At 39.3% G+C, this 26008-nt stretch overlaps 1 protein-coding gene across 13 annotated transcripts in view; it reads left to right on the forward strand.

Moving 5' to 3' along the window:
- Positions 1-26008, forward strand: part of ZC3H12C (zinc finger CCCH-type containing 12C) — a 176481-nt gene that overhangs the window by 51393 nt on the left and 99080 nt on the right. For 9 of the 13 annotated variants that reach the window (XM_077893391.1, XM_077893377.1, XM_077893392.1 and 6 more), the window contains one exon: positions 3622-3728. The exons of 1 other annotated variant lie outside the window; for it this stretch is intronic. The gene's annotated coding sequence lies outside the window, so the exon portion shown is untranslated. Of the gene's footprint in view, positions 1-3621; positions 3729-14343; positions 14489-26008 lie in introns of all 13 variants that reach the window. 3 more of the 13 variants (XM_077893382.1, XM_077893385.1, XM_077893386.1) reach the window with 3 other exon arrangements.

The following is a 26008-nucleotide window of genomic DNA, read 5'->3' on the forward strand; positions in this document are numbered from 1 at the left end:
TTTAACAGAAACAAGAATGTGATTCCCAGATAATACCATCCCCCTCAATTCTAGACTTGTGTTATCCTCTGCAGGACAGGTTAACCTTGCCTTTCTGGAAGTTGGCTGGGCTCATCAGCTCTCACAGGTTCCACCCTTTTTCTCCCTACTAGAGTTCTCAAATAGCTCTATTTAACATCAATATTTCTTTCTGTGTTCGTGGCAGGTGGTAATTCATCTGTAAATGTTCATTTGGCCTTGAATGTCTTTCACAGTATTGGGCTGCTATCAGAGAAAAGCAAAGTGCAGCACAGAGGCACCTGCCAGCATGCCAAAAAATAATTATATCCTTATGCTAGGCATCTTTTCCAAGAAACTTCATACCGGGTTTTTGAAAAAAATCCCCAGCTTTCCAGTTTCCCAGGGAGGTAGATGAGTGTCCTCGCATTTTATAGGGGAAAAAGATAAGACTTGATATTTAACTGTAGCAATCAGAGTACTGAATTACAGGAATGTTTTTTTTGTTGTTGTTCTATTCATTTGTAATAGTTCAAACTCTTCCTGTCGGGTCAAATGAAGCCTATTTTTTATTAACTCCTTTGTATCAAGCCAATATCACTCCCATGTGATTCCCTTCTACTGGACTTCGATTATTTAGAAAACTTGAAAAAATGGAATATAGAGATAATTTAATTTTCTGGTGACTCAAAAGAAAACTATTTTTATTTCTAATGTTTATTATTATATATCTCTCCAAAATATAAGTCCACATTCCAGTCTCAGTAAGCAGGGATCATGATTTATTCCATATCTACATGATTATGGACTTACACAATATTATGGGATGAATATTCTGAAGAGTAAAATACAACTAGAGCAAAAGTTGGGGCTTTCTAATTGAGTTGCACAGTTTATGAACTGTCTTAAATTATATACAACATGTTGCACATTTTTCTGTAGGGTAGTTGGCTAAAACTTTCACCAAATTTTCAAAGGTGGCTGTAATGAAAATAGACTACTTATCTAGAATATGCAATGTATGTAGAGCATGATGCTCTTTATATAAAGTTTTTAAAGCTGCAAAAAAAAAACCTACTACATAATTCTTGTTCATGGATCCATATAAATCTAATAAAAGTATAAATCCTGCTTCGTTGGGGTTGATAAATACCAAATTCAGAATGGTAGTTACTTCTATGTCTTACTCTGCTTAGGCTGCTACAACAAAATACCATAACGGGGTGGATTGAACAGAAAGATTTTTTCTCATGGTTCTGGAAGCTGAGAAGTCCAAAATTAAGGTTCTAGATGCTGAGGACCTCCTTCCTGGCTTATAGATGGCCACCTCCTCACTGTCGTCACATGGTAAAGGGAGAGCTCTGGTATCTTTTCCTCTTCTATTATGACACCAGCCCCGTTGGATTAGGGCTCCACTCTAATGACCTCATTTGACCTTAGTATCTCTTTCTAGGCCCTATCTCCAAATGCAATTGCATTGGGAGGTAAGGCTTCAACATTGGACTTTTGATAGGACACAATTCTGTCCATTGCCCTCTGGGAAAGGGGGATGACAAGGAAATGAGCTGGAGGCTACAGAGAGGGTTTTGACTCGATATGCAACGTTTTTTTCTTTAAGAAAACAAAACTGAAACAACTGTGACAAAGTGTTGAGATCTGACTCATAGGTAGGGGATATGTGAGTCTCTGTGCTGAAAATTAAAAATAAAAAAGAGAGAAAGAAAAAGAAACAAGCAAACAAAAACTTACTTAGATTTCTCCAGAGTGTTAGCTCCATATCAGCAGGGATTTTGTTTTATCCCCTGCTATATATATCATCATTACTTAGAACAGTATCCAGTCCAGAATTGGTATTAAATAAATATCTGAATATATTGAATTGAGTGAAAAGAATTGAATAGAAAATTAACTTGTATCTTTACTCAGCCTAAAAAACTTTTATGTTGTGTTCACTTTTTAGAAGTTCTTTACATAAGTGAATATTATAAATTACATTAACATACTGGAAATAAGGTCCTAAGTGTGAAAATGATAATAATAATGAACCTGGGTATGAGACACACTGTCTTACCTATTACAGAACTGATAAGTGTTAAAAGAGGTGTTAGTTAAATCTTTTTTTTTAATTGGTGATTCTTGCCAATTGCATTACTTCTAAGGACTTCCCTACAGCCCTGCAAGGAATAGCAGCCATGTTTTCTAACATAGAACCTTATGGCTCACTGACTATGACTGGTTGTATCAGGATCGGTAGCTAATCTTAGGGTACCTCTTCTATTGACTGGCCAACAGTCAATGGGTGAAAACTGTTTCAAAAAGATGAACTGTGCCAGTCAGGTTCTTTTCAGGTATAAGAAATTAAATGGAAATGGACATACTGAGCAATTGATAGCAGAGATAGAAACTAAATATTAAGAACTGTCCAGAACATAGAGATAGCACAATCAGAGTGCACCAGGTAAAGATCAATGTTCTAAAACAATAGAAACTCAGAGGATGAAGAAAAAGGCAAATGGTAGAGAAGAGAGAATAGAATATGCCTCCAGAAAAAAAAAAATGTTAAGAGGAGGGAAGGACAGACAAAGTCTGAGGGCATTTCTAAATGCCAAAAGCAGCCCAACTAAAAATCATCTAGTCAACCTCCTTACTTTATAAGTGAGAAAACTGATGAGTTTGGTAATGTACCCAAGGCCAACAGTGACAGGCAAGGGACCCTTCAGTGTTCTTACCTTTCTCCAGTGCTTTTCTAACTCTTAAACCATGGTAACCCATGCTTTTAAGTGGCAGAGGGGAATAAACTCCCAGAGTCCAAAGGCACAATGTGAAGCAGGTTACCTTAAGTGCAAAATTCAAGGTTTTTAAAAAATGAGAACCAGTGTTGCAGTCTATTCCATGGTGTCTCTGTTTTAACATGCACTGATGTTTAAGTGCATGATACATGAGAGTGTATTATATTTGATCCCATGGTTTTGTGCTCTGCCCAGCCCACTCTCTCTCCTCCCAATTTGAGGAGATTTCTCCATTTCATTCCAGACTCTCTGCATTCCCAGAGCACATCTGGCAGTTTCAGATGAAATTCTTTGGATGGCAAACTCTCTCTGAGAATGTAATAGATATTCCTCTGGATCGGATCAAAGTGATGGACTTTGGGAGGACTCTTGCATCCTTGTGTATCACCTGTAGCTAGGAGTCACAAAAGCCCCCCAGACTTTGTAGATCATCCTGCCCTTTAAAGGCTTGTTTCAGCATCTTAGTCTATTATTCTATATGCTGTGAGAAGGCCAATGTCTTCTCCAAGGTTTCCCAGAGGTGTGTATGTTCTCACTGACACCTTTCATCTCAGTGGGATGTTCCTGCTGAATTCTCAGTCTTCCTGGGTCAAACACAAAGTGCACCCCAACAACATAGCCACATTGCTGCAATGTCCAAGGAACAGCTTCTGCCCGAGTGTGAGATGCCCATTCTTCAGTGTTCCTGGATCATCTCTGGGTCTAGTTTGTACCATCTCCGAGATGGTTCTAGTTTGTACCATCTCCGGGCTGTTCCCACTTTCCCCCACAGTCCCTGCCCCTTTTTTGGGAGCTGCCTGTGCAAATTTTAATTTCCTCTCACCTTCTCTGACAGGAGCCACTCAGATCCCTTGGCTTTGTGCTTCCTTTCAGCCCATAGCCTGTGGCATTTGCTTCCAAACATCAACTGAAGCACAGGGAAATTTGCAGTGTTTTCAACAGGTGAATCAGGGTAGGTCTCGTTGAAACTGTGAGATTTCAGCAAAGACTTGAAGAAAGTGGGGCAGCTGGCCACAGGTTTTCTGGAGGAAGAAGCTTTCCAGAAGGAAGAATAAAAGTGTTCCACAGGAGAGGACCTGGTATGTACATGGAGGGGGAAAAAGTAGTGGAGGTGATGGGCATGGAAACGGAGGATGGATCAGCATCGCGCTGAAGCTTGTACCATATGCTGTGGACTCTGGCTTTTACTCTGAGTGAAATGGAGCTCTTTGGGGGTTTTGAGCCAGAAAAGTGATACGATCTGATTTTGGTTTTCAAAATCCTCTGCCTGAACCAGCTAGGAGGGTGTCTGGGGTGGGGGGCAGCTGGCACAGGATGTCAGAGACCAAACAGAGGAAGCAGGGTATCCCAGGCAAGAAGCCTGGCTAGAGGAATCAGAGTCAGGAGCATGAGAGAAGGGTGTCTGGGGGAAAGGAGATGATCTACAGCAAAGAAGCAGAATTTTTTTGGAAAAAATACCTGAATCCAAAGTCCAGACAGGGAAAGTATAAGGTGAGCCTGAACAATCTTGTACCAAAAAACAAGAAAATCTTTTTAAAAAATGATGGTCACATGGCAAAAGGATATAGAAGCCAACTGGAAACAGTTCCCACCAACCAAATTAGGGACAATTTGAGCATTAAAATAACTGGTGATGGCAATATGTAAAATAGGGATAAAATGATAAAATAAAAAACTGTGAAATTTTTTAAAGTTAAAAATTAAATATACTTGGAAACTGTGAATCCATACTGATACAAAAAAAAAAAGACAAATTTTAAGTGTAATGAGGAATGGACTATTTACATAGTTTCCAAGTACCTGCATGCAAAATTCTCATTAATTATAAAAGACACATAATAACTTTATAGTGGAAAAGTCTGGCAGGTGCTAAGTGATTAAACTGAACTTCATCAGTAATAAAACAAATTTGAAGAAGTTATGCACCACCCAGCAGGGTGCAGTGAGAAAAACACAGCTCACTTATGTAATATGCCTGCAAAGCTGCATAATTTGAATTTATTTATGAGGAAACATGAAACAGACTGATATTGGGAAATGACTTACAATATAGCTGGTCTGTGATCTTCAAAAATATCAACGTCTTGAAAGTCAAGGAAATACTGGGGAAATGTTCCAAACTAATGTTTTCTAAAGAGACATGACAACTAAGTGCAACTCAGGGCATAAAGCTGGGTCCTTTTGCTATAAAAGATAGTTTTGGGGACCAACAGGGTCCCAAAACTTAAACATGGTCTGCAGATTAAGTAATAGAGACATATCATTTTTAATTTCCTGATTTTTGTGGTGCATTGTTGTTATTTAGGATAATATCCTTGCTGGTAGGAAATATACAAGGTATTGGGGCAGGGAGGTGGTGAGGCATCAGGTCAGTAATTTATGCTCAAATGGTTCAGGAAAAATAAGTTCTTTGTACAGAACTTGCATCTTTTCTGTAACTTTGTGATCATTTCTTTTTTTTTTTTAAAGATTTTATTTATTTATTCATGATAGTCACAGAGAGAGAGAGAGAGAGGCAGAGACATAGGCAGAGGGAGAAGCAGGCTCCATGCAGGGAGCCCGATGTGGGATTCGATCCCGGGTCTCCAGGATCACGCCCTGGGCCAAAGGCAGGTGCCAAACCACTGCGCCACCCAGGGATCCCCTTTGTGATCATTTCAAACTAAAATAATAATAATAAAAGTGAAAGAAGACTCAGTGCTGAGACCAGTAGTCTAGGTGAGACATGGTGGTAGTTTAAAGCAGATGATAGCTCTGGTGGAGTGAGTAGGAACAGATGGTAGAGCTGCATATGGAGGTATACAACTTTGAATATTCTGCATGATTTCTAGATGGGTTAAATAAGGATGTGAGTGAAAGACAGGTATTCAAGAATTCAAGTGTTTGGGGTCTGAGCAACTGGAAAGATAGAGTTAACATCAGCTGGACAGATTCAGACAAGGCTATCAGTAGAGCAGATTTGAGGCTGGGGGAGGAAGAAAAGATCAGGAATTCAGTTTTGAACATGTTTACTTGATATGCCTACTGGACATCCAAGTGTGATAGCAAGTAAGCCTTTGAAAAGCTGAGTCTGTAACCCAGGAGAGAGAGAGGGTTGGGATGAGTTAAAAATTTGCGAACAGTCAACTTGCAAGTGGTATTTAAGCTGGGGAACTAGATGAGGTCATCAAATATATGGTTATGACTAAGGAGAGAAAAGAACCATATCCAGAGGTTTATACACATAATCCACATTTATTACTTTACAAAGAGAATATAGCAGCTTTATTCATAATTGCTAAGATTTGAAGGCAACCAAGATGTTTTTAAGTCTGTGAATGGATCAACAAAATGTAGTACATGCAGACCAAAAAATATTATTCAGATCTAAAAGGAAATGAGCTATGAATTCATGAAAAGACATGATGGAATCGTAAATGCATATTATTAAGTGAAAGAAGCTAATCTGAAAAGGCAACCTAATGTATAATTCCAACTATATGACATTCTCCCAAACACAAAACTGTTGGAACAGTAGAAAGATCAGTGCTTGACAGGAGTTGGGGGGAGAGAGGAAAGGGATGAGAGAACAGAGAACAGAGGATTTACGGGCCAGTGAAAAGACTTTGTGTGATACTGTAAGAGTGGATAATATGTCACATATTTGTCCAAACTCATAGAATGCTCAACCCCAAGAGTGAGTCCTAATATAAACTATGGACTTTGGGTGATAATGATGTGTCAATATAGGTTCATCAATTATAGCAAATGTACCATTCTGGTGGGGGATATTGATAATGTGTGGGTTCAGAGGGTTTATGGGAAATTTCTGTACTCTCCACTCAATTTTTCTATGCACCCAAAACTGCTCTTTTTAAAAAGTCAGAAAAGACAGTGAATATTATAATGACATAAATATTCCCTCTCTTTTATTTACCACATCAAAATTTTAGTTCTGATAAACCAAACAATATTCTACAAAGAATACTTGTCTCCTAAAGATATCCAGAAGAAAAAGAGGGGGAGACCAGTAATGCTTGAATATCATTCTTGCTTTGAAATTAAATTCTCCATCTTTTTAAAATGTCATTTGTTTATAAGATATCTAGTGTCTCCTATTGGCCTGAACTGTCCTGGATTTTATATCCTTGTCCCAGGTGGCTCTTTGTCTTGGATTCTAACCCAGATCATGTCTTATGAGCCCTGCCAAAAGCTACCTAATTCTAGGACACAAATGTCAATCTCATCTTATGATTGGAAATCTAGAATCAGAAATAGAGAAAAAGGAAGAGCATATTTTTACAGAGTTTCACATAGTAGACAACAGTAGACATGTAGTCAACATTTGTTAAGAGAACATAGACATATAATTGATATTAATTCAATGATTCAATGAATGTGTTTATTAATTTGTAAAGTGAGTGAACTGCCCAGCTTATACTCAGTGTTTGTTTTCTTACTAAATTTGTCCTTGAAGTTTGTACCTCTCTAGGCTGATTTAATTTCCTGCCAAAGAGGACATGTTGTCATGAGTATTTATCCAACAATGAAATATTTTAAATATCCTTAAACCTAGTCCTCCTTGTTTTCCCATTATTGTCAATTATGTCATCATTCTGTTCTTATGTTATAGTATGTGCGAAGCTCCAGGTGCCCTGATGGTGTAGCAAAGAACTTAAGAGACTGTTGAGGAATAAATGGCAAAGTTGTGGCCTTGGCCAACAGAACACTTGCTCTCAAACTATGGCCTAATTCACCAAGAAGCCTCAAGTCAAAGTCAAAATACAGAATTTCAGAATCTTTGAGGAAGGGAGTAGGTGTTTGCTTTCAAAAAAAATACTTAATTAGGGATCCCTGGGTGGTGCAGCAGTTTGGCGCCTGCCTTTGGCCTAGGGCGCGATCCTGGAGACCCGGGATCGAATCCCACGTCGGGCTCCCGGTGCATGGAGCCTGCTTCTCCCTCTGCCTGTGTCTCTGCCTCTCTCTCTCTCTCACTGTGTGCCTTTCATAAAAAAAAAAAAAAAAACAAAAAAAAATACTTAATTAAAAAAAGTAATTTGAAATGAATCATATACATACCTATAAAGGCCAAACTATAAAACTTCTTTTAAAAAACATAGGTAAATATTTTTGTGACCTTAGAAGTAAGCTAATATTTTTTAAAGGGCCAAAAAATGTATAAACAAAATATTAGTAAATTGGATTTCATCAAAACTTAAAATTTCTACTCCTTAAAAGGTATCATTAAAAAATAAATAGGTAAATCACAGATGAGGAAAAAAATATATTCATGGTATCAGTATATAGACAGAGTATATTTGTATCCAAAATATAAAAATATCCCTTAAAAATCAACAATAAAAAGATAACCAATGAAAAAATGGGCAGAAGATTTAAATAGTCACTTAAAGAAAGAAGATACATGAATGGCCAATAAGCCCATGAAAAAGTAGTCAATGTCATCAAGGAAATTCTAATTAAAACCATAATGAGACAACATTTCATCCACACTAGAATGGCTTAATCAAAGACTGGCTACACCAAATACTGGTGAGGATGAAAAACAATTAGAACACTCATATGTTGCTGGTAGGTATGCAAAATGGTCTATTTGAAGAGCTCTTCGGCAGTTTCTTATAAAGGTAAATACATATTTACTTATGAACCAGTAATTTCACTCCTAGGTGTTTTCCAAAGAGAAGCAAAATGTATGTTTACACACACACACACACACACACACAGGCATACACATGTGTGTGCTTTATAAGAATGTTTATGGAAACCTTATTTGTAGCAACCAGGTACTGGAAACAATCCCAAATATCCATCAACAGAAAATTAGAAAAACAAATTGTGATGTATTTATACAATGGAATATTACTCAGATATAAAAAGGAGCAGCTACCTACACAAGCAACAATGTGCAAGAATCTCACAGACATGATATTGAGTGAAAGAAACCAGACACAACAGAATACAGTGTGTTTCCATTTAAATGATATCTTAGGCAGGTAAAATTGATTGATTGGGATCAAAGTAGGAAAGCAGATCTTTCTGGGAAAGAGTGGAATTGACTAGAAAGGGTGATGAGGGGATCTTCTGAGGTCATGGCAACATTCTGTATCTTATTTGGGTGGTGGTTAAATAGGTCCATGAAATTGTCAAAACTCAATGAACTAAACTCTTAATATTTGTGCATATTTGGGTGTGTACATGATATAGCAATTTTTAAAATGTGACTTTTAAAAAACTAGAAAGCTACAAGAAACTGGAAGAAAACTTCCTTTATTTGATGAAGAGTATGTTCCTCCAATACCTAGCAAACATCATACTTAACTGAGAAACATTAGAAGCATTCCCATTAAATTCAGACATAAAATAAGCATTTTTAGTACTACTTCTACTCAACATTATCCTGGAAATGCTTGTCAAATAATATTACAAAAAAAGGGGCACCTGAGTGGCTCAGTCAATTAAACATCTGGCTTCAACTCCAGTCATGACCCCAGGGTCCTGGGATCGAGTCCCAAAAGGGGACTCACGCTTAATAGGGAGAGTCTGCTTCTCCCTTTCCCTCTGCAGCTCTCCTTGCTCAAGTGCTCTCTCTCAAATAAATAAATAAAAACCTAATAATAATAATAATAACAGTAACAATATTCAAAAAAAGAAATAAGTATAAATACTGGAAAATAAAAGACAAATTTCCCATTTGCCAATGATTATCTAACTAAAAAATTAAAGAGAGTCAGCTGAAATCCTATTAGAACTAACAAATTTTAGCAGGAAGGTCAGAAATAAGATCGATATACAAAAAAAAAAAAACTTCATCTCTAATTCCTTAATAATTTCAAAGCATAATGCAAAACCATCCCATTCACAGTAGAATCAAAACTACAAAATAGCTATGAGAAAACTTGTCAAGAAAAGAAAACAAAATGAAGAATTAATAAGAAAGAAGGATTTTTTTAAAAGACCAAACTAAATATAAACACTAACTTTCTAGTTGGAAAAACTCAAAAATTGAAAAATTATCCATTTTCCCAATGAATCTATCAATTCAGGATAAAGAATTTTATCCTTATTCTTCACCAAGAATTTTGTGACTCTTAAGCTTAATGCTAAATTTCATGTGATAAAGAAAATACACAAGATTAAAAGAAAATTGTGGATAGGCCTTGCCCAGATAGTCTCTGAAATACTTTGAAGCTATAGTAAGTAATTACATTAATGTGATATGGATATAGAAATATACAGATAAATAAAACAGAATAAAAAATCCAGAAACAGACTCACATATAAGTAGAACTTCAGTATATTCCATAAACATGGCATCAGAATCAGAAGATATGCTCATTGGACAAAGGACATTAGAATAAATATCTATATTTGGAAAAAATAAAATCAAACTAAACCCTTATTTCAAATTATACACTAAAAATCACAGCAAATGTAGTAGAGAGCTAAAGGCGAAAAACACATTTAAAAATTAGAATAAAGGCAAAAAAAATCAGATTTGTAATCTTAAAATTGAAAAGGCCTTCTTAGGTTATAAAATACCAGAATTCAAAATGGGAAAGAATGATTAATTAAATAAATAAAGCTTAAATTTTTCTTAATGATGAAATTGACCATAAATAAAGTAAAAAGACAATAGTGGTAGAAAATAATAGAATACAAAACAAATAGAGAATTAATACGCAATCTATATATAGATCAAAGATTGTGAAAAGGTAATTGGTAGAAAAACTATAAATGGCTAATCAAAACCCATCAAAAGGGGATCCCTGGGTGGCTCAGCGGTTTAGCGCCTGCCTTTGGCCCAGGGTGTGATCCTAGAGATCCAGGATTGAGTCCCACGTCGGGCTCCCAGGATGGAGCCTGCTTCTCCCTCTGCCTGTGTCTCTGCCTCTCTCCCTCTTTCTATGTCTATCATGAATAAATAAATAAAAATCTTTTTTAAAAAAATCAAAAGTTGGGCAGCCCTAGTGGCCTAGTGGTTTAGCGCCGCCTTCAGCCCAGGGCGTGATCCTGGAGACCCGGGATCGAGTCTTACGTCGGGCTTCCTGCGTGGAGCCTGCTTCTCCTTCTACCTGTGTCTCTGCCTCTCTCTCTCTCTGTATTTCTCATGAATAAATAAATAAAATATTTTTAAAAAATCAAAAGTTGTCTAACCTCACTAGTAATCAAGGAAATACATATTAATGTAATGTTATATTTCTTCTATCAGATTAATAAGAAATTTAAAAGATTTATAATACCTACTACAAACAAGGATTCAGGAAAATAAGCACGTTAGTAGATAAATTGGTAAATTCTTTAGAAGGGAACTGGGCAGTTCTTAATGAAATTTTAAATGCATGTACCTCTGGTTCAGCTATTATATTTCTAGGAATTTATTTTACATAAATTTTATCTGTGTACAGATAAATATGTATTAGAATCTTAATTCAGGACTATCCAAAACATTTTAAAATAGAAATACATATTAATAAGAGAATGGTTAAATAAACCATGCAACAATCATATGGAATACCCATGCAACTATTACCAGAATGAGGCAGATTAAATCTTCTGACATGCAAAAGTCTCACATGCAAAGTATAATTTGTAAAGCAATGCATATAGAATGAGCCCATTTACACATTTATATATATATATATATATATATATATATTTATATTTATCATGTAAATGTTTAGAAGAAGACTGGAGGATATGCTTCAAAATCTTATTTATTTTTTTAAGTGAAAGCAGATTATTGAAGATATATATAGGGAGAAAGATATGGACAGAATGGGAGACTCAGAAAGGAAAAGAACACAAGTCTTGTCTTTGGTTTTTATTAGTGATTACAGTCTAGTGCACGTGTCCTCTTAGGCATCCAGAAACTGGTCAGAACAAGGACAGAGCCCAGGTGTCCTACATAAATCATGCATTCCCTGAAGTCAGGGGTCTCAGTGTCAAGGTGTTTGCCGTCAGTGGTCTTGGAGAATGTTTATGATTACCTCACTCCTTGGATGTTATCTATTGTGCTGGAAGGCTCCACAGATATCACTATCTCTTTGTCCCTTACAAGGAGGACATATGCTATTTGCATGACAAGGCAGGTGCAGAGTGACATAGGAGTGCAGGCCCTAGCAAGAATAGAAGTCAGAGCAAAGGGAGGAAATTTTTTTTTTTAAGGGTCCCTACAGTTTTCCTGTCTCGTTCCTTCCATGGGAATCTCCCCACCCCTTTTTATTCTTTTTTTTTTTAAGATTTTATTTATTTATACATGAAAGACACAGAGAGGCAGAGACATAGGCAGAGGGAGAAGCAGACTCCCTATGGGGAGCCCAAAGCGGGACTCAATTTCAGGACCCCAGGATCACGCCTGAGCCAAAGGCAGATGCTCAACTGCTGAGCCACCCAGGCTTCCCTATTGTCTTTATTCTTAAAGAATGTTTAGAAATTACTTCTGGGAAGGGTAATGGGAGCAAGTAAGGATGGAGAGCTTTTAACATTTTGTTCTGTATATTTTCTACTGCTTGAATCTTTAATTAGGTTACACCTCTTTTATTAGGTTGGACTATTTGAAATGGTTGCTGTTCTACCATTTTGACCTACAAAAGCAAATGCTTCCTAAGATTCAGTGTAATAGAATTGTTTGCGTGTTGCCTCTGTCATTTAAAGAAGGGGATAAGAAAAGAAGTAAAAAACAGAGTATGTTAGGGACGGAGTTAGGTGAGCAGCATTAGGCAGGACTCTCTAAGGATTTGGGAGAAACTGTCCAAGAAGAGGGCAGTGCAGAGTCATGGTTCGTTTAAAATGACTGCTCAGTCTCCCTGCTGTCCTTTCTGCTGTCTGTCCAGCAGTTTTTGTTTTATAACCTCAGCATTGGAGAGACAGGCTCTGTTGCCTTCTCCTCTGGCACTGTAATCCTGCCTACTGAATGGGACAGTGGTCTCAGCAATGTATTCCTATGTCGACACATCTTGACATTTTTGCACACTATAAATAAAAATTCCACATCTTACAAGAAGTTCTGAGAAATGTGATAGTCATTATTTCTACACCTCCATTAGTAATTTTCTAAAATCATCCTGAGTTCTGTGGCAAATTACTGTAAAAACAATGACCTAGGCATCTTTTTTTTTTGCCATTACCGAAAACCCCATTAGCAATCTTATTTGAATAGACCAAACCTTTTCCTGTAACCATTGCAAACAATTTTAAATCAATCTACTTTTCCCTCAATAGAATATATACTTGTCAAAAGCTTCATTTATTTTTCTTTAAAAAAAAAAAAACATGCTTTTTTATGATCCCTGCACTGATTCCTGAGAATATATAATCTTAGTTTAAAAAAAAAAAAAGATTCTCTGCTAGTCTATTCAAAGATGACAGGTATAATAATTTACTTTTTAAAATTGTACCAAGGTAAATTTGAATAAGGTCTATAGGTTAGATAATAGTATTAGATTGGGGTTGATTTCCCTAATTTTGATAATTGTCCTGTGGTTATATGGCAGCAATGTTCTTGTTTTCAGGAAATACACAGCAAAGTGTGTAGAGATAAAGGATCATTATATCTTCAACTTACTCTAAAACATGTCAGGAAAAAAATTATACAGATGTACATAGAGAACTATGAAATAAATAGTAAAGTCAGGCAGTACCATGTCAACATAAAATTATATCAGAATGATTTTTTTTAATTTTTATTTATTTATGATAGTCACACACACAGAGAGAGAGAGAGGCAGAGACACAGGCAGAGGGAGAAGCAGGCTCCATGCACCGGGAGCCCGACGTGGGATTCGATCCCGGGTCTCCAGGATCGCGCCCTGGGCCAAAGGCAGGCGCCAAACCGCTGCGCCACCCAGGGATCCCCAGAATGATTTTTTTTTTTTAAATCTATAGTTTCTCCCAGAGTGATTTATGGATTTAGTGATAACAATTACTATCCCAAGCTCCATATGCCTGGTGCCCGTTTAGGCCTTTGCAAGGACTGTTTCTACTTTCAGAAACAGTGAGGAGATCCATATCCCCGAGTGCCAGAGCCTGAGGGGGCCTCCACCAGCCGCTCAGTCATGTTCTCCTCTGCCTGTGCTCAGTCCCTGGTCCATGGCTTTAAGGGCTGCTCTCATCCTTCACCACTCTCTTCAAGCCCCTCAACACCCTCCACCCACCAGTTAATTCATTCCTTTGTTCAACATGTAATTGTTTCCCTCTCTTCTATATATTTGGAATCGTTTCCTCTTGTTTAGAAAAAAAAAAAAAAGAACAGCCATTGGGGGAAAAAAAAAATGCCAACTGTGTGTTCAAGATGGCATCACTTAGAGGCCCTAAGTCAGGACACCAAGACTTAATAGCTGACCTCACTGCATTTTCAACACCACCAATTCCCTCCCACCCCTAATATAACTTCTAACCAGTCAGCATAGAATTTCCTGGTCGGTACTAGGAAATTTACTGATAGACCTTTCCATTCCCCTTAGGAGGACGACCTTGCCTAAACAATGCATTCCTTGCTAATAAATTTTTCTTCTTTTTTTAATACCTTCCTCTGCCTTAAAAAAACTGTTCTCTTGTGTAGTTCAGCGGACCTCGCATCTACTTGCAAGATGGGATGCTGCCTGATTCAGGAATCATTTAACAAAGCCAATTAGATCTTCAGATTTACTCGACTGAGTTTTATTTGGAGACACTCTCTACTGACTCCCCTCAGGCCACATGCACCGGTGAGGTTACTATGTCCTATTTTAGAAGTCCACCCTTAACTCAATGTCCTTCTCTGGCTTTCGCCTCAATCTCTGGCTTCCTTTCACACTCAGACTTTGGAAAAGAATAACCTGTGTCTCCTCATCTCACTTCCATTCACACCAGGAAGGAGAGAGAATCTCCATCCTATCATGTGATTGATGTTTGCCAATCTTTTCAGATAGGTCTCTAGTAAACAAAGGAAAGCTGAATTTAGAAAAAGATAAGGATGGTGCCTGCAGGAAGGAAAAGACAGACTCCCTCCCTGGTCTGCAAAAGCACACACTGAGTAAAATAAATGGCCACTGGACATCTAGTACGAAGCACTCTTGTTAGGTGTGAGCTACTGGATGTTTAAGATTCTTGTTTATAATCTACTTCTGGCTGTAAATATAAATCTCACTACCAGAAAAAAAATGCTAAAGACAAAGATTCTTAAAGTAGCAGAACAATATCAATCTTCTAGTTTTTTAGGTCAGATAGGATCCTGGCAATAAGGATGAGAAACTGCAACCGGGTGAATTCGAGCTCTCCTTCCCTTCTCATCAAAGGAGAGTCAGGTGACATCCTCACTTAAAGAAGTCTTAAGAGCCAGGACAGTTTGGGGCTTTGCTTGTTCCTTTGGGTTCATGCAGGGCTGCTGGTGGACCCCAGTCTTGAGCTGAATGAGCCCCTCCAGTTGTCTTTTCCCTTCAAGAGGGGGTTGTAAGTAGTCTCGTCACCATTCCCTAAGGCCATGTCTCCATTTCCTGATTCTGGACCCTGATCACTGAGCAGAAATAACTCGTAGCTGCAAGAACAGGGGCAACATTCAGCATTGTTGAATGAAAGGATGAATGAATGAATTGTATCTGTAATGGCCCTTACATAGACGAAATTTTATGAATATTTCTTGGATGAATTAATAAACTTAATCCAACAAATAAAAAGCCAGGACAAAATTGCTGGCCTTTCGATGATAATCCCAACTTTTCCCCACTGCCTTCCCCAGCCCACAACCCGCCACACCTCATCATTTGGAACTATTTGAGGGATCAGCTGAGGCTGAAGACTATAATTAATCATGTTTTCATCTAGAAACGCTTCTAAGCCAAATGCAGGTAAAAACAGAGAATTTGCGCAGCCATCACCGAGGTGCTGTGGCATGGCTGAGTGGCCCCAGGCTGCGAGGTGGTACTGTGCAGTTCTTATTGTTTGGTTTCCAACTCAATTCATTTGTCCATTCATCCAGCAAATAATTATTGAAAATAACTATTCAAAAAATAATTATTGAAAAGCTCTTGTACTAGTCACTGGAGGCAGAGCAATGGGCAAGCCAACAAGGTCCCTGCTCCTATGGATTTATTTATTCATTCATTCAAATGACAAATACTCAGAGGCTACTAGGTGCCAGGCTTTTTACTGAACAGTGGATATACATACATTCCTGCCTCCATGAAACACATACTGAGGGAGGAAAACCAGACTATAGCAAAGTAAATAGCTTACACAGTATATTAGAAGGTGATAAACCCTGAGGGGGGGATAGGGTGTATGGATAAGGCATGCAATTTTAGATAAGGCAGTCAAGGTAGATTTCATTAAGAAAGTGATACTGGTGGGGACACCTGGGTGGCTCAGTGGTTGAGCATCTGCCTTTGGCTCAGGTTGTGATCCCGGGGTCCCGGGATTGAGTCCCACATAGGGCTCCCTGCATGGAGCCTGCTTCTCTCTCTGCCTGTTTCTCTGCCTCTCATGAATAAATAAATAAAATCTTTAAAAAAGAAAAAGAAAGTGATATTGGTGCAAAGTCCTGCAGGAAAGGAGGGAGCAGTATGTCTGGGGAAGAACATTTCAGGCCGAAGGAAACAAATGTAAAAGCCCAGAGCTGAGAACACTCTTGGCATGTTCAAGGAATAGCAAAGAGCTCAAAACAACTGCAGCAGAGCAGATAAACAGAAAAGGGCTGAGGTGTGTTGAGAGAAAACTGTGTTGGGCCTTGGTCATTTTATAAGTTTTGCCCTTTCCTCTGACCAAGATAGGAATCTGTCAGGTGATTTCTCACAAAGGTGACTGGAGTTTTAACAGGATCCCTGTAGCTCCTGAGCCTAAGAACAGGCTATGGGACAGCAGGGAAAAGACACTGGAGCTGCGGGCTTGCCTGGTAGATGCAAACGTTCTAGCGAGAAGACAACAAGGAATGCTCCGAGGAAGACAGGGGTCACTTCTAGGAAAGGTCCTTGAGTGGGCAAGAGGGCCATGGCTCTGGTGCCTAAGTGAAGGGGCTGAGAGAACCTTGGGGTCACTGGGAGTCATGCAGGAAGGCTGAGCTTATGGGCACAGCCCAACCCAATGGAATCAACATGGTGGCAGGAGCTTGTGTTCTCTTCCATTTGCTTCAGTTTTCCAATGAGATCAGAAGCAAGACCACCAACCTAGAGTGAAAGTGAAGCAGAAGGAATTGGAAATTTGGGGAAAAAAAAGGATCATCCTGACACAAATGCATCTTTAAATAATCCCTTGAAAAACTCACACAACAATACACATAATACTAAAATTTTGGCTATAGATGTGGTTCCAGAAAAAAAAAAAAAGAAAAGAAAAAGACCAGAAAATATTTTTACACATACAGCATATGTAAAGCCATCTGAGTACAACAACATGTACAGACGAAGTGACATGATTTGGCACATTTCCATGAAGCAATGAAAACTGTAAGTCAATTCTCTAAATTCTATCGAGATTTGAATCAGGCAAGCATCTCTTTATTACTGGAAGTCATTTAAATTTAGGTCACTGCATTAGGAGTTAAATGCTGTTGGGTAAAACACGTGCCCAGAGTTCAGCAAGTGAGAAACACTGGCCAAGAAGCATAATTGCAGGCTCTGTTTCCCACCCCGCACTGAATTCCAACTGCCTTTCTCACCGAGATCTGTGTTACACCTCCCCCAGAGATTGGGAACCTGGAATTCCCAGGATTTTTTCAACACTGTCTTCTCTGGTAATAGCTCAGCCCACAGTTCCACTACGGAAGAACACACTTAGAATACATTCAGTGCCACTACTAGATTTCAGCAACCGAGTAAGACAACTTCAGAGTGCAACACACAAACAGTTAAGGCGAATTAAAAACCCAAACACAACTGTCTATTGGATCTTTCATTTTATTTTTTTTAAGATTATTTATTTATTTATTCATGAGAGACACACAGAGAGAAACAGAGGCAGAGACACAGCAGAGGGATAAGCAGGCTCCATGCAGGGAGCCCGATGTGGGACTCGATCCCGGGACCCCAGGATCACGCCCTGGGCCGAAGGCAGGCACTAAACCGCTAAACCATCCCCTGGATGGTTTAAAAACCATCATTTCATTTTTAAAAAATGGTTTATTTAAATTTCAGGATGGGTTGACATTGGTCAATCAAACAAGAGTAAGTTGATTTTCTGATGACGACAGGGAGCCACAGTGATACTTCTTGGAAATAATCCGGAAGCCATTTTGCCATCAGCTCTTTCAAATTCACAGTCTCTTGCCCATTTCCCAGGTCAACCAGTACAGTCCAAGATATCTCTGGATCTGTGACCAGGCAAGCTCTAGCTACATCCCAAGATGTGTGCTGGCCACTTAAACATACCTCATACATGACAACTCTGAGAGGGGTGGCTCTTACCATCTGGGACTCTTTCTCATTTTGTAAGGGAAGAAAAGGATGTTGCCAAATATTGCTAATTAACTACTTTGAATATTCTCTTTTTTTTCCTTTTTTTGTATATTTTTTTACTGGATTTTGATTTGCCAACATATAGCATAACACCCAGTGCTCATCCCAACAAGTGCCCCCCTCAGTGCCCGTCACGCAGTCACCCCAAGCTCCCGCCCACCTCCCTTTCCACTACCCCTTGTTCATTTCCCAGAGTTTTGTCACCCTCACTGATATTTTCACTCATTTTATCTCCTTTCCCCTTTATTCCCTTTCACTATTTTTTATATTCCCCAAATGAATGAGACCATATCATGTTTGTCCTTCTCCGATTGACTTACTTCACTCAGCATAATACCCTCCAGTTCCATCCACATTGAAGCAAATGGTGGGTATTTGTCGTTTCTAATGGCTGAGGAATATTCCATTGTATACATAGACCACAGCTTCTTTATCCATTCATCTTTCCATGGACACCAAGACTCCTTCCTTAGTTTGGCTATTGTGGACATTGCTGCTATAAAGATTGGGGTGCAGGTGTCCTGCCATTTCACTGCATCTGTATCTTTGGGGTACATCCCCAGCAGTGCAATTGTTGGGTCTGGATCTTTCATTTTAAAGCATGATGCACTCTCTTGGTATCTTGGGAGCCTGTCTCCCAGCTCAAACGTTGACAACATTGCTCAGCACCCCAGGCTAGTAGTTGGCGCCCCAGGCTGGGCTGCGTGTGGCTGCTGGCTGGGGCCGGTGACCACAGGTGTCCCACAGTGCAGAGAGCATCTAACCAGGGGGACACATGCATGTGGGAGGACCAGCAGGGCTGGGGGCAGGCGGGAGGCTGCACGTCCTTGTGTTTGGCCTTCAGCAGCCTGGGACTTACCTGCGAAGTAAATGGTCTCACCCTGGAAGCTCTGGAGGTGTGGGGGTGTGGAGATGTAAGCCCCGGCCTTGATATCTCTTGTCCATTTTTACTTTCATTTTTAAATCCATGGATTTTAACTTTTTAAATTTTATAATCTCTTGGCTTAACTGCATCCTTCTAACATGTTATTATTTTTATATTTTAAATATCTTCTTGCCTATCATGGCTTTCTTTTACCTTAATCAAACTTAGTCTATTTTGTCTTCCTTACTATTTAATTTTTACATTTGGATATTTTGAACAGTATTCAAAGGCCTATGTTTTATCTAGTTTTCTAGTCACTTTCAATTTTCTTACCACTTTTTATGATAGCTATATTTATTTATTCTGTCTCTCTTCTTTTTTCTTTAATTGCAGCATTGCTTCTAATTTCTCAACATTGCCCAGTGGCTCCCCTGTTTCTTCCAGTTTTAACAGCCACTCTCCATCTTCCCCCACAAACTCCCAGTGAACGCCTTTAACCCAGACATTTCAGGAGATTCGACAGCCACAATTCCTTCCCTGGACCACAAATTTCCTATTCTAGCTGCACCTATTTGCACACTTGGAATGGGATGTGTTTCTCACACCATGCTGTCAGGTCCATCTGTGATGTCCTTCTAGAATCTGTGCTAACTGTACAGATCAATGGATGGGAGCAAGACCTGTAGAGAATCGATACATAGTAGGAGAGGAAGGGAGGCACTAGCTTTCTTCCAGAAAGGAACCAGGACCTGCTGTCCCAGTGCTTATTTTAACAAGAGTCTCGAACCTTGTGATAGCTGTCCTAAGAAGAAACCACATAAAGACCAACAAAATCCTCAAGCTAAAAAAAAACCCTGAACTTTCTGTAACTAATATAATTAATGTTTTCAAATTCTGATGTAAAAAAATTCTACTCATGAGTAGATCTCCCACCTCCCATATTTAGGCTTCTAGAAGTAATGAGCTCTGGCAGGAATTATCCCAAACAGGGTTTGGATTTTGCTTCTGGTTTGGTGTTACATAGGCATATAAATCTTTGTGTGTATGTATATATATTAGACTTAGCTGCTCTTTTGTTTTGAATCTGAATTACTCAGAGTCCATAATCTTAGTAAGCAGCCTGGAGTTGCTATAAACCCTAGGGCCCCATAATAATGTATGATCTGCTTCTTTCCTTGACTAAAAATGAATCATTGTTCGACAAAGCAGGGACTAAGGCAAGATGCTTGCATGCCTGCGCTCAATTCCCTCAAAGAAAGCAGGATGCCATGTTGATTAGACTCAACTTTCTAAAAACAAACTGATTAATTATCAGGCCTAGATCATGTCCATGATTCCCCTAAACTTGTTCTCCTGCCAGGATGCACATTGATTGCTCAGGTGCCTGGCCTCTAACAGATGTGATAATTATCTCTGAAGGCTATAATGTCAAAATTGGCTCCGGAAGATGGCTTGAACCAAAAGAATTATTTCCATGTGACATGGGCTGCTTCTCTATAGTCATTTTAACCTCAATAAAAAAATCTGCTGCCAAGTGTATATATTTCACCAAATATGCAGAAGGATAGTCTCTGATAATGAGTTTAGTGTAAATTTCATGTATTTCTCAGTTCTCTTGCATTTGGGGAGGTAGGAGGGAGAAGTACCAAAATATATGGCAGGTGAAATCTGAAGTATTACAGCCTTTTTTGGAAAGCAATCTGGCGATATCTTTAAAAATTAAAATTCTGGATACTCTTCAACTCATCAATTCCATTCCTAGGAATCTACCCTTTGGAAATAAAAGTACCAATATAAAAGGATGCCAAGAACTGTAAATGAGCTATAAATGAAGTGGAAGTCCACCAGTGAGGGTGGAGTGCTGAGTTGTGGCAGGCTCAGGCAATACCACACAGCCCTTGAAAAGCATGGAGTAGAGCAACACAAGATGATCTGGAAGGAGCCCATAAACAACTTTTGAAGAAGAAAAGCCAGAAAGACAAAAAAAAAAAAAAAAACTAAAAACAGGAAAAAATGTGTAGAATATAATTTGTTCCCATTTTTTAATTTTTTAAAAAATTTTATTTATTTATTCATGAGACACAGAGAGAGGCAGAGACACAGGCAGAGAGAGAAGCAGGCTCCCTGCAGGGAACCCGATGTGGGACCTGATCCTGGGTCTCCAGGATCACGCCCTGAACCAAAGGCAGACACTAAACCACTGAGCCACCCAGGTGTCCCTTGTTCCCATTTTTTTAAAAAAATTGCCCAAAAAGTCTGCATGTTACAGATACATAGGTAGATATAATACACTGTATAGAATTACATGAATACTGATAATATATAAGCAGACATTTGCTAAGGATTAACAGGGACCACTTAGAATGGTCAGTGATCAGAAATGGGATACTGAAATCTAGACAGAGTGGTATGATAAGTGTCCATGATAAAAGCAAAATGAAATATGATATTGTTCATGTAAAATCATACATATATTTTTAATTTTGATCTTATTAGATAAAATAAATCCTAAAATAAAACATAAAAGCAATGATCACCAAAGTTTAATGATGGTTATCACAGAGTAGTAGAATTTTAGGTGGACTTGACTTCCTTTTTTTAGATTGATTTATTTGAGAATGTGTGTGTGTGTGTGTGTGTGTGTGCATGTGTGTCCGTGCAAATGCACACAAGCAGAAGGGAAAGGTAGAGGGAAAAGGAGAGAAGCAGACTCCTCACTGGTAGTGGAGCCAGGCAGCCTCAATCCCACAACGCTGAGATCATAACCCCAGCTAAAATCAACTGACTGAGCCACCCAGACACCCCTCTTTTTTTTAAAAAGACTGTATCTTTAAGTAATCTCTACACTCAACGTGGGGCTCGAGCTTACAACCCTGAAATCAAGTGTTGCATGGTCCACCGACTGAGCCAGCGAGATGCACCCCTCTGTTTGTTTGTATATGTTGCTTGAATTTTTTAGGGAGAGCATGTGCTAGCTACTTATATTCTATACAAATTTATTTATATATCTGTGGAATTAAAGATCAACCAAAATAGAAAAGCAAAGCTTGCTTATTCCGAGCTTACTACAGAAAGGATGACAGCCCCCATCACGAGCATTTTGGCAGTGTCAATGGCAGGCAGCGGGGTGGGAAAGCCTTATAGTGGAGAAAGGGGAAGGCTCCAGGTATGATCCTGATCGGAGGCTGTTGGTGGGGGGAAACAGTAGGCAGGCTAAACAGAGGGGGTGTCCTATGGTCAGGACGTGTTCAAAAGAGTGAACATTTAGCTTTCTCTGGTTGGTCCTAAGTTGGAAGTGGGGACAAAAACCAGGAAAGCTGTTAGTTATTAATCAGTTTTGCCCATTTTGGAGTGATTGTTACAGAAGTTATTGTTTAGCTTCCTGGATCATTTCTAGAGATAGCAATCTGGCCTTCTGAGAATCTGACCTACAGCAGGCTGGCTTCCTGGGCTGATTTTGTAGATAAGTGGGTTGTTTCTCTGGGCAGGTTGCTGCAGGTTATGGGTCAGAGTTCTATTTTTATAGATTGTCTGGCCATTGTTCATATATTGAGTCTGTCATATTTTATTTGTAACTTAATATATTTTTACATATTGACAAATATGTTTTATATTACATGATTTGTATTTTCTATAAAATGACCAATTTACATTTTATATAAAAATAAAGTTACTTAACTGTGAAAAACAGAACAAAGAAAAAACTTCTAATTAAGTTGGTTAATGGATTGTGTAAAAGAAAACAAGTCCTGTCTTCTTAGCCCTTGCCATAATTTGGACTTGTTCCCAAACCTGTTTGTGCACATTATTACACCTTTTAAAAATGGAAATTTAGGGGTGCCTGAGTGGCTCAGTCGGTTAAGCATCTGGCTCTTAATTGTGGCTCAGGTCATGATCTTAGATTGTGAGGTTGAACCCTGCATCGGGCTCCATGCTGAGCATGGAGCCTGCTTGAAATCCTCAAATAATAATAATATTAAAATAGGAGTTTAGGGATGCCTGGGTGGCTCAGGCAGTTAAGCGTCTGCCTTTGGCTCAGGTCATGATCCTGAGGTCCTGGGATAGAGCCCCATATCAGGCTCCTTACTCAGTGGGAAGCCTGCCTCTCCCTCCCCCCTTGCTCATGCTCTCTCTCACTATCACTCTCTTTCTCTCTCTCAAATAAGTAAATAAAAATCTTTAAGAAAATAGGAACTTATTAAATTAAAATGGAAGAATGTTCCTACTTTTATAGGAATCTTCTTTTTTTTTTTTTTAATAAACCTTCTAAAACCCTGTTCCATTTGCTCTGTCTACCTCTTATTGCTGGATTGTTAACTGCATCACCTTCTCTATGGGATTTAGGAGGACTGTTACATAGCAAGAACCAGCCTGGCTTAGTTAGCAAGGTTAAAGAGAACATGGCATGATGTGCTGAGCTGGCCTGGAAGCACCATGATCAACCCCCAGTCCCTTGTTCCAAGTCCTCTCACGATGGGGGGAGGCTGGGGCCAGGGAGTTAGACAAGTGAGCCAAGTGCTACTGCAGAGCTGCCACTGGGTCCTCAGATAAACTTAGGGCCCCTGGAATGTATCTTTTCTTTGCAACCTGAAAGAGTCAAACTAACACAAGTGGGCACTAAGGAATATATTTAATTAAAAATATACATATTTCATAAAACAGATGTAGTAAATCAACATAGGAGACTCTATGTTTGGTTTGTATAACTAATTATAATGGTGTATTTATGGACTGTCTTCTGCTGTACAGCTTTCAACAAAAGGAATTAGAAGCACAAAATTAAAGTCTGGAAGACCTATTTCTTCCAGCCTTATAAATCTGATGTGACTTTGCATGTTTCAAGTTCCTAAGGTTTCATATACCCTAAGCTCCTCTCGTACTGAAACTAGTCTTAAAATTCATCTGAACACACCTCCTACATTGACGTTTAGGGTGACTGCTCCTTGTCTCAGACCCATTTCATTCCTATTGCCCCACTGAGGATGTTCCACTCTCCTCTCATTAAAAAAAAAAAAAAAAAAAAATCAGAAAAGAAAAATTTAAGCTTGTGGTCTGATTGCCTCCTTGAGAATATGTTTATATTGTTTCCTTCCTGATTCTCCCAAAGACTCCTATAAGAAGGAGGAGGATAGAGATTTAGTGCAGCCACCCTCAGACCGGGGCAGGGCTACAGGGTTTGGGTTAGGCCACCTTGCAAGGAAGATATAAGGATTTAGGGTAACTGCACTTCCAGGGGGGACATGGGTGGTTAGGGTGGCCACCTTTAGAAGGGAGGACAGAACACTGTTACCTGAAAAAGAAGGTGAGAGGAGGCAGATGAGATGACTGGAACTAGGAGAAGGTAAGGAGGAAACAGTTGTGTCTGGGGATAGGATGCCTGGACCTCATTCCCAAGGAGAGCCTAATTCAATCTGAGTTAGCCCCGAAGAACTACTGTGTGGGGCACCATGCATGAGCTCTAAGGCTGTGGCAGGCTGTTCCCTGCAAAAAAGGAACATTAGACCTCCCCCTGCCATCGCCAGGACGTGGCAGGAGAGGGTCCCCCACTTGTGCTTGGAGTCCACGCACACCAAGACATTGGTCACATTGAGGCAACCCCCCACCTCACTCTAGGACACATAGAAACCACTGAGTACCTGGTGAAGGAAAGGAGAGGTTGTCACAACTGCATTTTGGATCCCGATAATGGTTCACTAGAACAATTCTATCCAACAGGGAGTACTACCGCTTACAACATTTAATGCCTTGTCACTGCCCTTCTCTTGAGTCAGGAAGTGGCTCTGGGCTGCGCCGCAGGAACTCTGGTTACGTATGTTCACACAAAATGAGGGAAGGCTCCAGGGGTCTCCTGACAAGTCAGATGATATTTTCTAGCAGTCTGCATTCTGGCCCTACATTCATAATTTGAAATTACTTTAGATGATCAAGAGGGTGTCCTCTCTCATATGTAACAAGAAGACAAGTATCTTGCTTTGTGTAATTGATAATGTTTTATTATGAACCAGGGGATGGATTCACAAACAACTGGTCATTGAGTCTATTGCTAGAAAGAGAGGTTCAGTATTCATTATGCAAAAGCTAAAAATATTGTCTTTGATAGTCTCCAAAATTAAACTCCAAAGTTTAACATAAAAAAATGACTTACCATAAACTAATGTGATTTGTGATCTAGAGATACATTTTGCTGTTAATTTATCCTAGAAAATACCCCAGGAAAACAACTTAAAAGCTCTACAATCCATCTTCCTCTTCATCAACGGTGCCACTCTCTTGTTCTAAAATGTTTCTTGACTGGACAACTATAACTGAGTTCCACCGAGTCTCCATGCTTCTGGTGTGTCTCATCCTGGCTACTTTCAACGAACCCATTCTGCCCACAGAAATGTGTGAAAATATGTAGCTGTGCTACAGAAATGTGTGAAAATATAAAAGTCCCACCACATAACAGTCCCACTGCAGTACTGGCTTCCATTCTTGGAATTATGCAGGCTACCTCCTGTTCCGTGTGTTCTAATCTGGTACTCCTTACTCTTGTCTCTTCTGGGCCTCTGGCTGCAGCCTGGATGGCTCCCATTGGACATTCCACTCCAGCTCAACCCCAGCATCTCTTCCAGACATGATCCTGGTATTTGTCCTCCAGCATTTGCTACCTAGCACTTGGGTAAGAGATGCTTCTAACCACCACCCCCACCACCACCACCACCACACACACACATACACCAGTCTTTCAGCATCTATGCCAAGGGAAACTGGAAAGTTTCCAGTCTTATCTCCTTCTGATCTATCCTCACTGAAGCCAGATTCATCTCTCTAAAATGAAATTTTTATAGTGTTTCTCCCCTGCTTAAAATTCTTCAATGGTTCGCCTGTGGCCTTCAAGATGAAGTTCAAACTCATGGCAAACATGGCAGACAAAATCCTTTTTGACTTTGCTC

Source organism: Canis aureus, chromosome 3 (assembly GCF_053574225.1).
Source record: "Canis aureus isolate CA01 chromosome 3, VMU_Caureus_v.1.0, whole genome shotgun sequence".
Lineage (NCBI taxonomy): Eukaryota > Metazoa > Chordata > Mammalia > Carnivora > Canidae > Canis > Canis aureus.